This window comes from Amblyraja radiata, chromosome 4, assembly GCF_010909765.2.
Source record: "Amblyraja radiata isolate CabotCenter1 chromosome 4, sAmbRad1.1.pri, whole genome shotgun sequence".
NCBI classification, from domain to species: domain Eukaryota; kingdom Metazoa; phylum Chordata; class Chondrichthyes; order Rajiformes; family Rajidae; genus Amblyraja; species Amblyraja radiata.
In genome coordinates, this window is record NC_045959.1 from 114,948,733 (window position 1) to 114,961,352 (window position 12,620).

The 12,620-nt window shown below is 49.8% G+C and overlaps 1 long non-coding RNA gene across 1 annotated transcript; it reads right to left on the reverse strand.

Annotated features, from left to right (window-relative positions):
- Window positions 1–5,433: 5,433 nt before the first annotated feature.
- LOC116971761 lies at window positions 5,434–12,416 on the reverse strand. Its single transcript, XR_004411618.1, has 3 exons — window positions 12,405–12,416; window positions 9,847–9,850; window positions 5,434–5,571 (listed from the first exon to the last, which is right to left on the reverse strand). It is a non-coding gene; the product is annotated as an uncharacterized LOC116971761 (long non-coding RNA).
- Window positions 12,417–12,620: the final 204 nt, after the last annotated feature.

Sequence of the window (12,620 nt, forward strand, 5' to 3'; positions counted from 1 at the left end):
CATGCCCTTCTGCCCTCCGGCTCCGTGCCGACCAGCGATCATCCCAACGCTAGTTCTATCCTTTAATTCAGTTTAGTTTATTGTCACGTGTACCGAGGTACAGTGAAAAGCTTTTGTTGCGTGCTATCCAGTCAGCGGAAAGACAATACATGATTACAATCGAGCCGTCCACAGTGTACAGGTTACATGGTAAAGAGTCCCTACAGTGAAGATGTGGATTACAAACATGTCCGAGACACTACATTTTGAAAATATTAGGCTTGTCTTGGCAGAAAAACCAGATACATTTTTCACGACATGGACACCTTCACCGAATTCTTACAAGGATAGTATGGCGCAACACAACTTTGGATTTAAATCCAACTATGGGTTGGGTGAGGTGGGCGGGGGGGGGGGGACGGGGGGGGACGAGAGGCAGGTACATCTCCACTTTATTCTTTTTTTTTTCCTTTCTTTTTTTTTCCTCTCTTACATCTTTACTCACTCTTTGGCCACCCGACTTTGGTAATCTAGGGGTCCTATCTTTCCACCTTTCACTTTTTCCCTCTCTTTTCCCTTATTTTCAAGTTAAAAGGTTAAAATTGAAGCTGTACAATAATTGGATAATTTTAAATGCCGATTGTTTTACTCTTGTACAATTGCTTCTAATAAAAATAATTTAAAAATTTTTTAAAAGTAAAGAGAATAACGTTTAATGCAAGATAAGGTCAGTAAAGTGCGAATAATGATAGTCCAAGGGTTTCGGGCAAGGTAGATAGTAGGTCAGGACCATTCTCTAGTTGTTGATGGGAACAATTTTATAGAAACCAATTAGCCTACGTACCTGTACGTCCTTGGAGTGTGGGAGGAACCGAAGCACCTGGAGGAAACCCACGTGGTCACGGGGAGAGCGAACAAACTCCGTACAGACAGCGCCCATGGTCAGGATCGAACCGGTGTCTCTGATGCCATTTTTCTCGTTTTTCACTTTTTCTCTTTTTTTCTCTTTTTCGCTTTTTTTCTCTTGTTTCTCTTTTTTCTCTTTTTTTCCCTTTTTTCTCGTTTTTCTATTTTTTCTCTTTGTTTTTGACTTTTTCCTCTTTATTCTCGTTTTTTATTTTTTCTCGTTTTTCACTTTTTCTAATTTTTCTCTTTTTTTCTCTTTTTTCTCGTTTTCATAAGGTAGATAAGGTGGTCAAAAAGGCTTTTGGCACATTGGCCTTCATCAGTCCGAGTATTGAGTATAGAAGTTGGGGGGTCATGTTGCAGTTGTACAAGACGTTGGTGAGACCGCATTTAGAATATTGTGTTCAGTTCTGGGCACCATGTTATAGGAAAGATGTTGTCAAGCTGGAAAGGGTTCAGAGGGTGTGAGCTATCGGAAGAGGTTGAGCAGGCTGGGTCTCTATTCCATGGAACGCAGGAGGATGAGGAGTCTTCCTCTTCTTCTTGCGTATGGCGTGCACAGCCTAAAGTTGTAAGACAACTTGTTGTGTTGGATCTTCTCTTTCTGCACGCCAGGTTGATTGCATTCATCGAAACAGGGTGGACCATGTGAAGGTTGCAAACTCCAACCTCAGGATGAGGGGTGATTTTATAGAGGTATACAAAATTATGAGAGGAATAGATCAGGTAGATGCACAGAGTCTCTTGCCCAGAGTAGGGGGATCGAAGACCCGAGGACATAGGTTTAAAGTGAGGGGAGCGGGGTTGGGGGGGAAGATTTAATTGGAACCTGAGGGGTAATGTTTTTACCCAAACGGTAGTGGGTATATGGAATGAGCTGCCGGAGGAGATAAGTATTTTCTCGCCTCCAGCTCTTCACCTCCCCCCCCCCCCCCCTCACTTTAAACGTATGTCCACTGATTCTCAATTCCCCTACTCTGGGCAAGAGACTCTGTGCGTTTATCCGATCTATTCCTCTGATGAACGCCACCCATTCCTTCTCTTCCAGAGATGCTGCCTGTCCCGCTGAGTTACCCCAGAATCTAGTGTCTGCCTTCTGCAGTTACCATGTAGTGCAGTATTTTACTCACAAAATAATAGACAGGTTTAGAGGGATACGGGCCAAATGCAGGTAGGTGGGACTAGTGCAGATGGGACATGTTGGCAGGTGTGGGCAGGATGGGCCGAAGGGCCTATTTCCACACTGTATCACTCTATGACTCGATGACTCCAAGAAGGGTTCCGACACGAAACGTCACCCATCCTTTTCCTCCAGAGATGCTGCCTGATCCACTACTCCAGTACTTTGTGTCTTTCTTTGTAAGCTAGCACCTGCAGTTCCTCGTTTCTGAATTCAGGCCTTGTTTGTAGGTTTATTACCTAAGATTGGAGAATTCCACTGTTCACACAGTTGGATTGTGAACTGCCCTAGGGGAATATCAGGTGCTGTTCCTCGTGTTTTTGTTTTATCTGTGTGGTTCTATTGTCCCCAGGGCTGGCTTCCGGTAGCGGGCATGAGTCGACGCGCTAGGCGGGAGTTGCCTGGCTTTTACCGTAACCTCCTGAAGGCCAGGAATTTGGTCACCTTCAGCCAGGGCGCTGCTCCTCAGGGGGAGGGGGGTGTCGTGGCTGTGATGGTGGGTGTCAAGGAGAGGCGTGTGCGTGGAGCGATTCCAAACGAGCTTACCCCCACTACGTCGGAATTGTTCATAGGACCCACGGCCCGGGTCCCTCCCCGAGAGCCGGCCCCATGCAACATGAGCCGCCTTTCCGAGATGTTCTGTGGCGCGGAGAGGCGCGTACTGTACAGGCTGCTCTTGCACACTCTCCACTTCCTCGCCCTCGTCTTCCGTCCAGACACACCCTGGCGGTCCGTGTTACCACCTGACGAGGTGAGCGGTCCCCAGTGGAGGTCTCTCTACAAGGGAGTCCTCCCCCTTTACATCGGGGACCTGGGGTGGAGAGTGTTGCACTAAGCCGTGGCCTGCAACAGGTACTTGAGCCGGTTCACGGACTTGTCCGCCGCCTGTCACTTCTGCGGCGAGGAAGAGACCGTGTTCCACGTGTACATAGAGTGTGAGAGGTTGCAGCCCCTGTTCGAGTATCTGAAGGGGCTGCTCCTCAAGTTTTGGCACCACTTTAGTCCGACACTATTGATTTTTGGGCACCCGGTACAGAGGGGGGAGGGTCGGGAGGGAGGAGGGGGCCTCCCTGTCGGTCTGCTCCTGGGCCTGGCCAAGATGGCCATTCGCGGGCAGCGGGCAGTCGATGGCCGCACAGCGGTCGGCTGCCTGCCCCTTTTCCGGGCCTACTTCCGTGCCCGCGTGTCCCTGGAGAGGGAACACACGGTGTCCACGGGGACTCTGGAGGCCTTCCGTCATCGCTGGTCACCGCGGGGGGTTCGAATGTATTGTTGATAAAAATGTTAATATTTTAATTTGATAACTTTGTTTGTAAAATGCCAATATAGGCATTCTTTGATCGTGTTACTACTTTGTCTTTTTGTTTGTTCTGAATAAAAACATTTTGTTGGGGGAAAAAAAAAGGTTTCAGCTGGCTCAGTGTCTTATATTACCTAACTAGACTAAGTGGGACCCGTTGGGTCCCAGCATCACACGGGAGGGCTGGTCACCAATGCAATATTCCACCTCTCCACCAATTCCAATACTGCTCGCCAGTGGGGGGGGGGGGGGGGGGGGGGGGGGGCTGTCTGTTGCGCTAGTATGGGTGTTGCGGGCTGAAGGTACTGGTTTCCAGAGGGCTAGTATAGATATTGTGGGCCGTATGGATCCTTGGGCAGGCATCCAACTGTTGCAACAATTTTAAAAGCCAAGCCAAGGCAAACAATTGGGCTGCAGCCACCCGACAACCAGAATTCATTTTGTGAACACAAACCTGTTAAAAAAAAGGCGAGGCAAACAATTGGGCTGCAGACACCCGACAACCAAAATTCATTTTGTGAACGCAAACTTGTTAAAAAAGGCTGCAGCCGCTTTACAGCCGCATCAAGGGGACTCACTGGGAGTAGACGTGCGTTCAGTGTTATTCGCAGCTGTCTCTGCCAGACCCTCTCGCTTCCTGGGTCTGGTAGAGACTGAGTGAGGCACGACACTTCCTGGTTTTATAGTCCCTCCCCCTGCCGCCAGCGGGGGCAGCAGAGAGAATGGGGAATTTTGTAAAAACATTAATATCTCTCCCATTTTTCATCGACGGAAAAAATCCTCTGCACTGATACGGCGGAGGGGGGCTCTGAGCGAGGTGGCCAAAAATGATAGCCGCAGGTGGCGCCGTTCTCTCGGAAATCGCAGCACAGTCGGCTAAAAGCGGTCAAGATCAGAGATTTAGTAATATAGATAACATTCTCTTGAAGCATTCTCTGGTAAAAGTATTGCGTAATAATGTTGCTTTAGATAGTGACCCTAAGTGGTCTACTTGGACCATCTGTGACACCTCCCTCCCCTTTCTTGATCTCACCGTCTCCATCACAGGAGAGAGACTATTGACTGACGTCCATTACAAACCCACTGACTCCCACAACTATCTCGACTACACTCCTTCCCACCCTGCTTCCTGCAAAGATTATCCCCTACACCCAATTCCTCCGTCTACGCCGCATCTGCTCCCAAGATGAGGTGTTCCATACTAGAACATCTGGGATGCCCTCATTCTTTAGGGAACGGGGGTTCCCCTCACACATCATAGACGAGGCCCTCACTCGTGTCTCCTAAGTACCCCGCAGCTCCGCCCTTGCTCCCCCTCCCCCTAGTCGCAACAGAGACAGAGTCCCCCCTAGTCCTCACCTTCCACCCCATCAGCCGTCGCATACACACATAATCCCCCAACATTTTCGGCATCTCCAACGGGATCCCACCACTAGTCTTACTAAGAGAGTTAGATACAGCTCTTAGGGCTAATGGGATCAAGGGAAATGGGGTGAAAGCAGGAACTGATTATGGATGATCAGCCATGATCACATTGAATGGCGGTGCTGGCTCAAAGGGCCGAATGGCCTACCCCTACACCTATGCTTCTATGACTATGTTTATTCACGTTTTCCCATCTCCGCCCCTTTCCGCCTTCCACAGAGACCATTCCCTCAGCAACTCCCTGGTCAACTCGTCCCTTCCCACCCAAACCAACCCCCTCCCCAGGTACCTTCCTCTGCAACCGCAGGAGATGCAACGCCTTTCCCTGTACCTCCCCCTTCGACTCCGTCCAAGGATCCCGACAGCCCTTCCAGGTTAGGCAGAGGTTCATTAGCACCTCCTCCAACCTCATCTACTGCGTCCGCTGTTCCAGGTGTGGACTCCTGTACATCGGCGAAACCAAGCGCAGGTTCGGCGATCATTTCGCTGAACACCTCCGCTCAGCCCGCCTCAACCTACCTGATCTCCCGGTTGCTCAACACCTCACCTCCCCCTCCCATTCCCAATCTGACCTTTCTGTCCTGGGCCTCCTCCATTGTCAGAGTGAGGCCCAGCGCAAATTGGAGGAACAGCACCTCATATTTCGCTTGGGCAGCTTACACCCCAGTGGTATGAACATTGACTTCTCTAACTTCAAGTAGCCCTTGCTTTCCCTCTCTCTCCATCCCTCCCCCTTCCTAGTTCGCCGACCAGCCTGACTGTCGCTCTGATAACATTTTATCTGTTTGCTTTGTTGTCACCTTCTCCTCGCGAACAATGGTCTATTCTACATTTTCCTTGATCAGCGTCCTCTTTGATCTCGCGTTTTCACACCCTTCCATATCTCTGTGTCTCCCTCTCCCCTGACTCTCCGTCTGCAGAAGGGTTTCGACCCAAAACGTCCCCAGAGATACTGCCTGTCTCGCTGAGTTACTCCAACATTTTTTGTCTATCTTTGGTGTAAACCGGCATCTGCAGTTCCTTCCCACAACTAGGGTTGTCAACGTATCCTGTATTAGCTGGGACATCCCGTATATTGGGCTAAATTGGTTTGTCCCGTTCGGGACCGCCCTTGTCCCGTATTTGACCGCTACTACTCGGGTCGAGGGGACTGTCTGGTCAGAGCGCCGCGTCCGGCCCCGCCTCACCCGTCCCGACGTAGTGCAGCCCATGGAGTGCAGCAGCAGCAGCAGCAGCAGCGCCTCGCCCGTGGCCCCGTCGGTCGGCAGCCCGGCCTAGCTGTCTGACCTTCGGACCTTCGCTTACCGCCGACACCACCACCACCCCTCCTCCTTCTCACGGCCGATCATCGGTTCATGAGTTGGACGGGGCGCCGGACTTTGTGCGCGGCCCCCGGGCCAAAACCCCTCAGCTGGCCCGCCGGCTGGGCTTTATGTCCAGTCCAGCACCCGGGCCGACTCATCATTCACCCAGCCACGGCCCAGTCGGTCAACGAATTGCCGTCGGGAATTTGTCCCGTATTTTGACCTTTTGTCCCTCATTTGGGAGCGAGGAAGCTGGCGACCCTACCCACAACATTCTCACGAACTGGTAAAAGAACGGTGTAAATGAAGTAGGTTTTGTTCGTGACCCTCAGATGAACTCGTTAACAGACAACTAGTGAGGCCTATGCCCGTGCTGATGTCTTTCCCTGCCATCACATATTCCAAGTTCAAGTGGAGAATTGTTACGTTCAGGACCACGTGAAGTCTATTTCACTTCAATGTTGTGTCTCGTTAGGGGTGGCGCGGTGGTGCAGCGGTAGAGTTAAGCCCCTGTCCCACGTTCACGACCTAATTGGCGACCTCTGCCGCATTTGCCCTTGACTCATACTCGCAGGATGGTCGCCACAATGTCGTAGGAGGTCGTAGGAGGCCTTCATAACTCTTCCTCGTGCTCGTGAGTGGTCTCCGCGTACTCGTGGCCTCAAGTAGGTCGCGGCGTTTTTTACTGCCTGATAAAAAATGTCCACAAGTAAAAATAAAGGTCGGCATGGAAAAAATTGATACTTTATACTCGCACGTAAGTCGTGGGTAGGTCGTAGGTAGGTCGTAGTTGGTCGTGATGGTAGTCGTAGGTCGGTAACTGGCCCAAGAAAAAAAATGCAAACATGACCTCATTTTATCATGTGACCATTTTCCACTCGTAGCTAGTCGTAGTTGGTCTTAGGTGTGGAAGACTGAGGTCGAGGGGGGTCGTAGGAGGTCGTAGGAGGTCTTTTACTTCAGCGAGTCAACACGACCCTGACATTTTTTTCAACTTGTCTAGAGTCTTCTAAACTCGTGGATTAGGTCGTCCAAGTGGGACAAGCCCTTTACAGCGCCAGAGACCTGGGTTCGATCCTGACCTAGGGTGCTGTCTGTACGGAGTTTGCATGTTCTCCCCGTGACCTGCGTGGGTTTTTCCCAGCTGCTCCGGTTTCCTCCCACACTCCAAAGACGTGCAGGTTTTGTAGGTTAATTGGCTTCTGTAAAAAAAAATGGACCCTATCCATTAGGGTCCTGAACTTCCACCTGCCTCAAGGGAGACCCTTGGACTATCTTTAATCAGACTTTACTGGACTTTATCTTGCACTAAACATTATTCCCTTGTCATATATCTGTACACTGTGGACGGCTCGCTTGTAATCATGTATTGTCTTTCGCTGACCTGACAGCATGCAACAAAAGCAAATCTCTCTCTGTACCTCGGTACACGTGACAATAAACTACACTAAACTAAAGGAAGGTACACAAAAATGCTGGAGAAACACAGCGGGTGAGGCAGCATCTATGGAGCAAAGAAGTCTGAAGAAGGGTCTCGACCCGAAACGTCGCCCATTCCTTTGCTCCATAGATGCTGCCTCACCCGCTGAGTTTCGCCAGCATTTTTGTCCACCTTCGATTTTTCCAGCATCTGCAGTTCTTTCTTAAACTAAACTAAAGGATAGTACTAGTGTTGGGGTGATCGCTGGTCGGCCAAGACTCTGTGGGCCGAAGGGCCGGTTTCTTCGCTGTTTCTCTCAAGTAAGCTAAACTAACCAAAATTAAACCAAACTAAACTAAACTAAACTAAATTGTCTGGGTAAACAAAGTAAAGTAACGCCCCTGTCCCACTTAGGAAACCTGAACGGAAACCCCTGGAGACTTTGCGCCCCACCCAAGGTTTCCGTGCGGTTCCCGGAGGTTGCAGGTTGTTGCCGGAGGTTGCAGGTAGTGGAAGCAGGTAAGGGAGACTGACAAAAACCTCCGGGAACCGCACGGAAACCTTGGGTGGGGCGCAAAGCCTCCAGAGGTTTCCGTTCAGGTTTCCTAAGTGGGACAGGGGCATTAGTCTGTAGAAGGGTCTCGACCCGAAAGGTCACCTTCTCTCCAGAGATGCTGCCTGTCCAGCTGAGTTACTCTAGCGTTTTGCATTCATCTTTGATTTATGAATGAATGAATGAATGAATGAATGAATGAATAGTTGATTTCGGTCATACATTAAAAAGAACAAAAACTTTACAATCTGTGTGAATATGAACCAACACTGTATCCATTTCACACAACGTTCACGTAATCAATGACCGAAAAAGGAATAGGCTGAAGCCACAAAGATTATTTTTGACTATCCTATACAATCCATAAGATAACCCAGAATATCAGCATTACAGAGGAAAGAAAAAAAACAAAATGTACTCTAAATTGTAATCCTTACTTATTTTACATTTTAATCATTTTACATTGCTCCGGGTGATGCAAGACCCGGAGCGCGGCCTTGCATCACCCGGCGTGGCTTTAATGGCCGCGGGACTTTGCTAGCGCCCGCCGGGGGCTCCAACAACAAGACCCGGAGCGTGGCCTTGCACCTCCCGGCGCGGCTTCAACGGCTGCGGGACTTTGCTAGAGCCCGCCGGGGGCTCCAACAACAAGACCCGGAGCGCGGGACCTTGCATCGCCCGGCGTGGCTTTAATGGCCGCGGGACAATTGCCATCGCCCGCCGGGGTCTTTGACTCTGACATCGGGAGGGGAATGGGAAGTGCAGGGGAGAGATAAGTTTTTTTGCCTTCCATCACAGCGAGGAGGAGATGCGCTGTGATGGATGTCTGTGTAAATTGTGTTGTGTCTTGGGTCTTTTTTTTCATGTGTGTATGACTGCAGAAACAACATTTCATTTGAGCCTCTATGAGGTTCAAGTGGCAAATAAATTGTATTGTGTATTGTGTATTGTGTACTGTGTATTGTGTATTGCGTAATGTGTAATGTGTGTTGTGTATTGTGTATTGTGTATTGTGTATTGTGTATTGTGTGTTGTGTATTGTGTGTTGTGTATTGTGTGTTGTGTGTTGTGTATTGTGTATTGTGTGTTGTGTGTTGTGTATTGTGTATTGTGTGTTGTGTGTTGTGTATTGTGTATTGTGTATTGTGTACTTTATAATCCTTAATTATTTTACATTTTAAGGCTTTTTTGAAACTTAACAGAGAGCTACAACATTTCATCACTAAGCACTAAGATTTAAAGTAAATTGAATTTGTAAAGAAGTGAATAGTCTCATGGATGAACAAGGAATAGCAGATGCTGGAATCTGGAGCCGGAGAGTTTCCATCTAGCTCAACAGAGGACCATATGGTGCTGGTTTCTGCGTGTTAGAGTGAGTGTCTCACTGTAATAGACCTCTCCTGGGATTCTTCCATTGAATCATTGTTTTGCGTATGTCTTTTCTGAAGACTATCCAATAGTCTTTCCACTGACTGGGTCGCACGCAGCTAAAGTTTCTCACTGAACCTCGGTACATGTGACAATAAACTGAACTGAAATAAAGGAGAGAACCAGCGCCGGGGCGATCGCGGGCCGGCACGGGATCGATGGGCCGAAGGGTCCATTTCCACACCGTGTCTCCAAATTAAACAAAACAAAAACTAGACTTAGCCCATAATCATGGACTAATCGCACCCTGGCCACTCCCTCTTGCCATCGGGCAAAAGGTACAGAAGTGTGAAAACGCCCACCATCCAGATCAGGGACAGTTTCTTCCCAGCTGTTATCAGGCAACTGAACCATCCTACCACAACCAGAGAGCGGTCCTGAACTACTATCCACCTCATTGGCGACCCTCGGACTATCCTTGATCGGACTTTACTGGCTTTACCTTGCGCTAAATGTTATTCCCTTATCATGTATCTATACACTGTGAATGGCTCGATTGTAATCATGTATTGTCTTTCTGCTGACTGGTTAGCGCGCAACAAAAGCTTTCCACTGTACCTCGGTACACGTGACAATAAACTAAACTGAATTGAACTGAACTGAATCCCTTGTTGGTCATAATCTGCCAGAGCACGGTGGCTCAGCGGTAGAGTTGCTGCCTTACAGCGCTTGCAGCGCCGGAGACCCGGGTTCGATCCCGACTACGGGCGCTGTCTGTACGGAGTTTGTACGTTCTCCCCGTGACCTGCATGGGTTTTTTCTGAGATCTTCGGTTTCCTCCCACACTCCAAAGGAGTACAGGTTTGTAGGCTAATTGTCTTGGTGTAAGTGTAAATTGCCCCTAGTGTGTGTAGGATAGTGTTAGTGTGCGGGGATCGCTGGTCAGTGCGGACTCGGTGGGCCGAAGGGCCTGTTTCCACACTGTATCTCTAAACTAAACTGAGCTAAACTGAACTAAACTAAACTAAAGTAAACTGAACTACCCGACCCAAAACATCACATCACCCATTCCTTCTCTCCAGAGATGCCACCTGACCCGCTGAGTTACTGCAACATTTTGTGTCTAAACTAAACTAAGCTAAGCTCATCACTTGTTTAAGAAAGAACTGCAGATGCTGGAAAAATTGAAGGTAGACAAAAATGCTGGAGAAACTCAGCGGGTGAGACAACATCTATGGAGCGAAGGAGTCTGAAGAAGGGTCTCGACCCGAAACGTCGCCTGTTCCTTCGCACCACAGATGCTGCCTCACCCGCTGAGTTTCCCCAGCAGTTTTGTCTACCTAAGCTAATTGTTTGTTCGTCATAGACTGCCAGAGCTGTTTTGTGCAAGATGGAGCCAGGTTTCCCTCCCATACCTGTGGTCCCGACCCCAACCCAACTCCCTGGAGGCTCAATCTCGTGGTTAGCCCACGTCCCGCCCCTGACCCCCCTCGAGAGGGAGAGAGAGAGAGTGAGAGAGAGAGAGAGAGCAACATTAAAAAATGTAACTCTTCACTTTGACAGATTTTTGACTTTGATTTCTGTTGACCTTTCTCCCGTGGAACACTTGGCCGGGATTCAGGAGAATGACGACATCATCGTGGAGATGTTTGGCAGCAGTCCCTCAACCACAAGGTTGAGAGAGAGAGAGAGAGAGAGAGAGAGAGAGAGAGGAGAGAGAGAGAGAGAGAGAGAGAGAGAGAGGGAGAGAGGGATAGAGGGGGAGAGGGAGAGAGCGAGTGAGACAGCTACATTAACTAAAGGGCCTGTCCCACTTACACGTCCTTGGCTCGCAAATTACGTGACCTCGTGGTGGCTTGAGTCGTACGGGCATCGTATGGCCACGCGGGGCCGGTCCCACTTAGAAGCGCGGCGTTGTGCGGGACTGTTCCCGACATCGCGCGGGGCTCCGGAATTCTTGTAGTGAACGAAATCTTCGCGCGCCAACGGCCTGTCGCGGAACTGACGGCCAAAGTGGGACAGGCCCAAGACCCTGGCACGAAGCAATGTCTCATCTCCAACAGCATCAGAAGCAGGCAAACGATCGCCGAGCTTGGCCTGGGACTCACGGCCGTTGCGGATCCGGATCCGCCCCCACTCCGACTCCCAGAGCGGGGCCAAGAAAATTGAAGATGGACACAAAATGCTGGAGTAACTCAGCGGGACCGGCAGCATCTCTGGAGAGAAGCAATGGGTGATGTTTCAGGTCAAGGCCCTTCTTTTCAGACTGAAGACGAGTCTCGGCACGAAATGTCACCCATTCCTTCTCTCCAGAGATGCTGCCGGTCCCGCTGAGTTACTCCAGCTTTGTGTCCATCTTCAAATGACGTCACGCGCTCCAGACGGCTGTGCGGGCGCATTAAGTCGCGCCCGACCTTCACGGGACCGTCGCGGCTCAACGTGACCACGAGGTCGCATAATTTGCGTGCCAAGGACACGTAAGTGGGACAGGGCCTATACAGTGAAGAAGTAGGTTACCCTGCGTCAAAGACAGCAGAGAACAAGGTCCAGGACTTTGCCAGGACTCGAGGCTGAGCGGGTGGGTGACGGGATGATCTTGTAGAGGTGTATAACATCATGAGACCAATAGATCGGGTAGATGAGGGACGGATAGGTTCTTGATTAGTGCAGAGGCAGGTTTGACAATAGACAATAGACAATAGACAATAGGTGCAGGAGTAGGTCATTTGGCCCTTCGAGCCAGCACCGCCATTCAATGTGATCATGGCTGAACATCCCCAATCAGTACCCCGTTCCTGCCTTCTCCCCATATCCCCTGACTCCGCTATCTTTAAGAGCCCTATCTAGCTCTCTCTTGAAAGTATCCAGAGAACCTGCCTCCCTCTGAGGCAGAGAATTCCACAGACTAAACTAAACTGAACTAAACTAAACTAACCGACCTGAAGAAGGGTCTCGACCCTAAATGTCACCTATTCCTTCCCTCCATAGATGCTGGCTCACCTTGAACCGAAGATGGACACAAAAAGCTGGAGTAACTCAGCGGGACAGGCAGCATCTCTGGGCAGAAGGAATGGGTGACGTATCATATCTGAAGAGGTGTCTCAACCCATAACATCACCTATTCCTTCTCCCCAGAGATGCTGCCTGTCCCACTGAGTTACTCCAGCATTTTCTGTCTATCTACG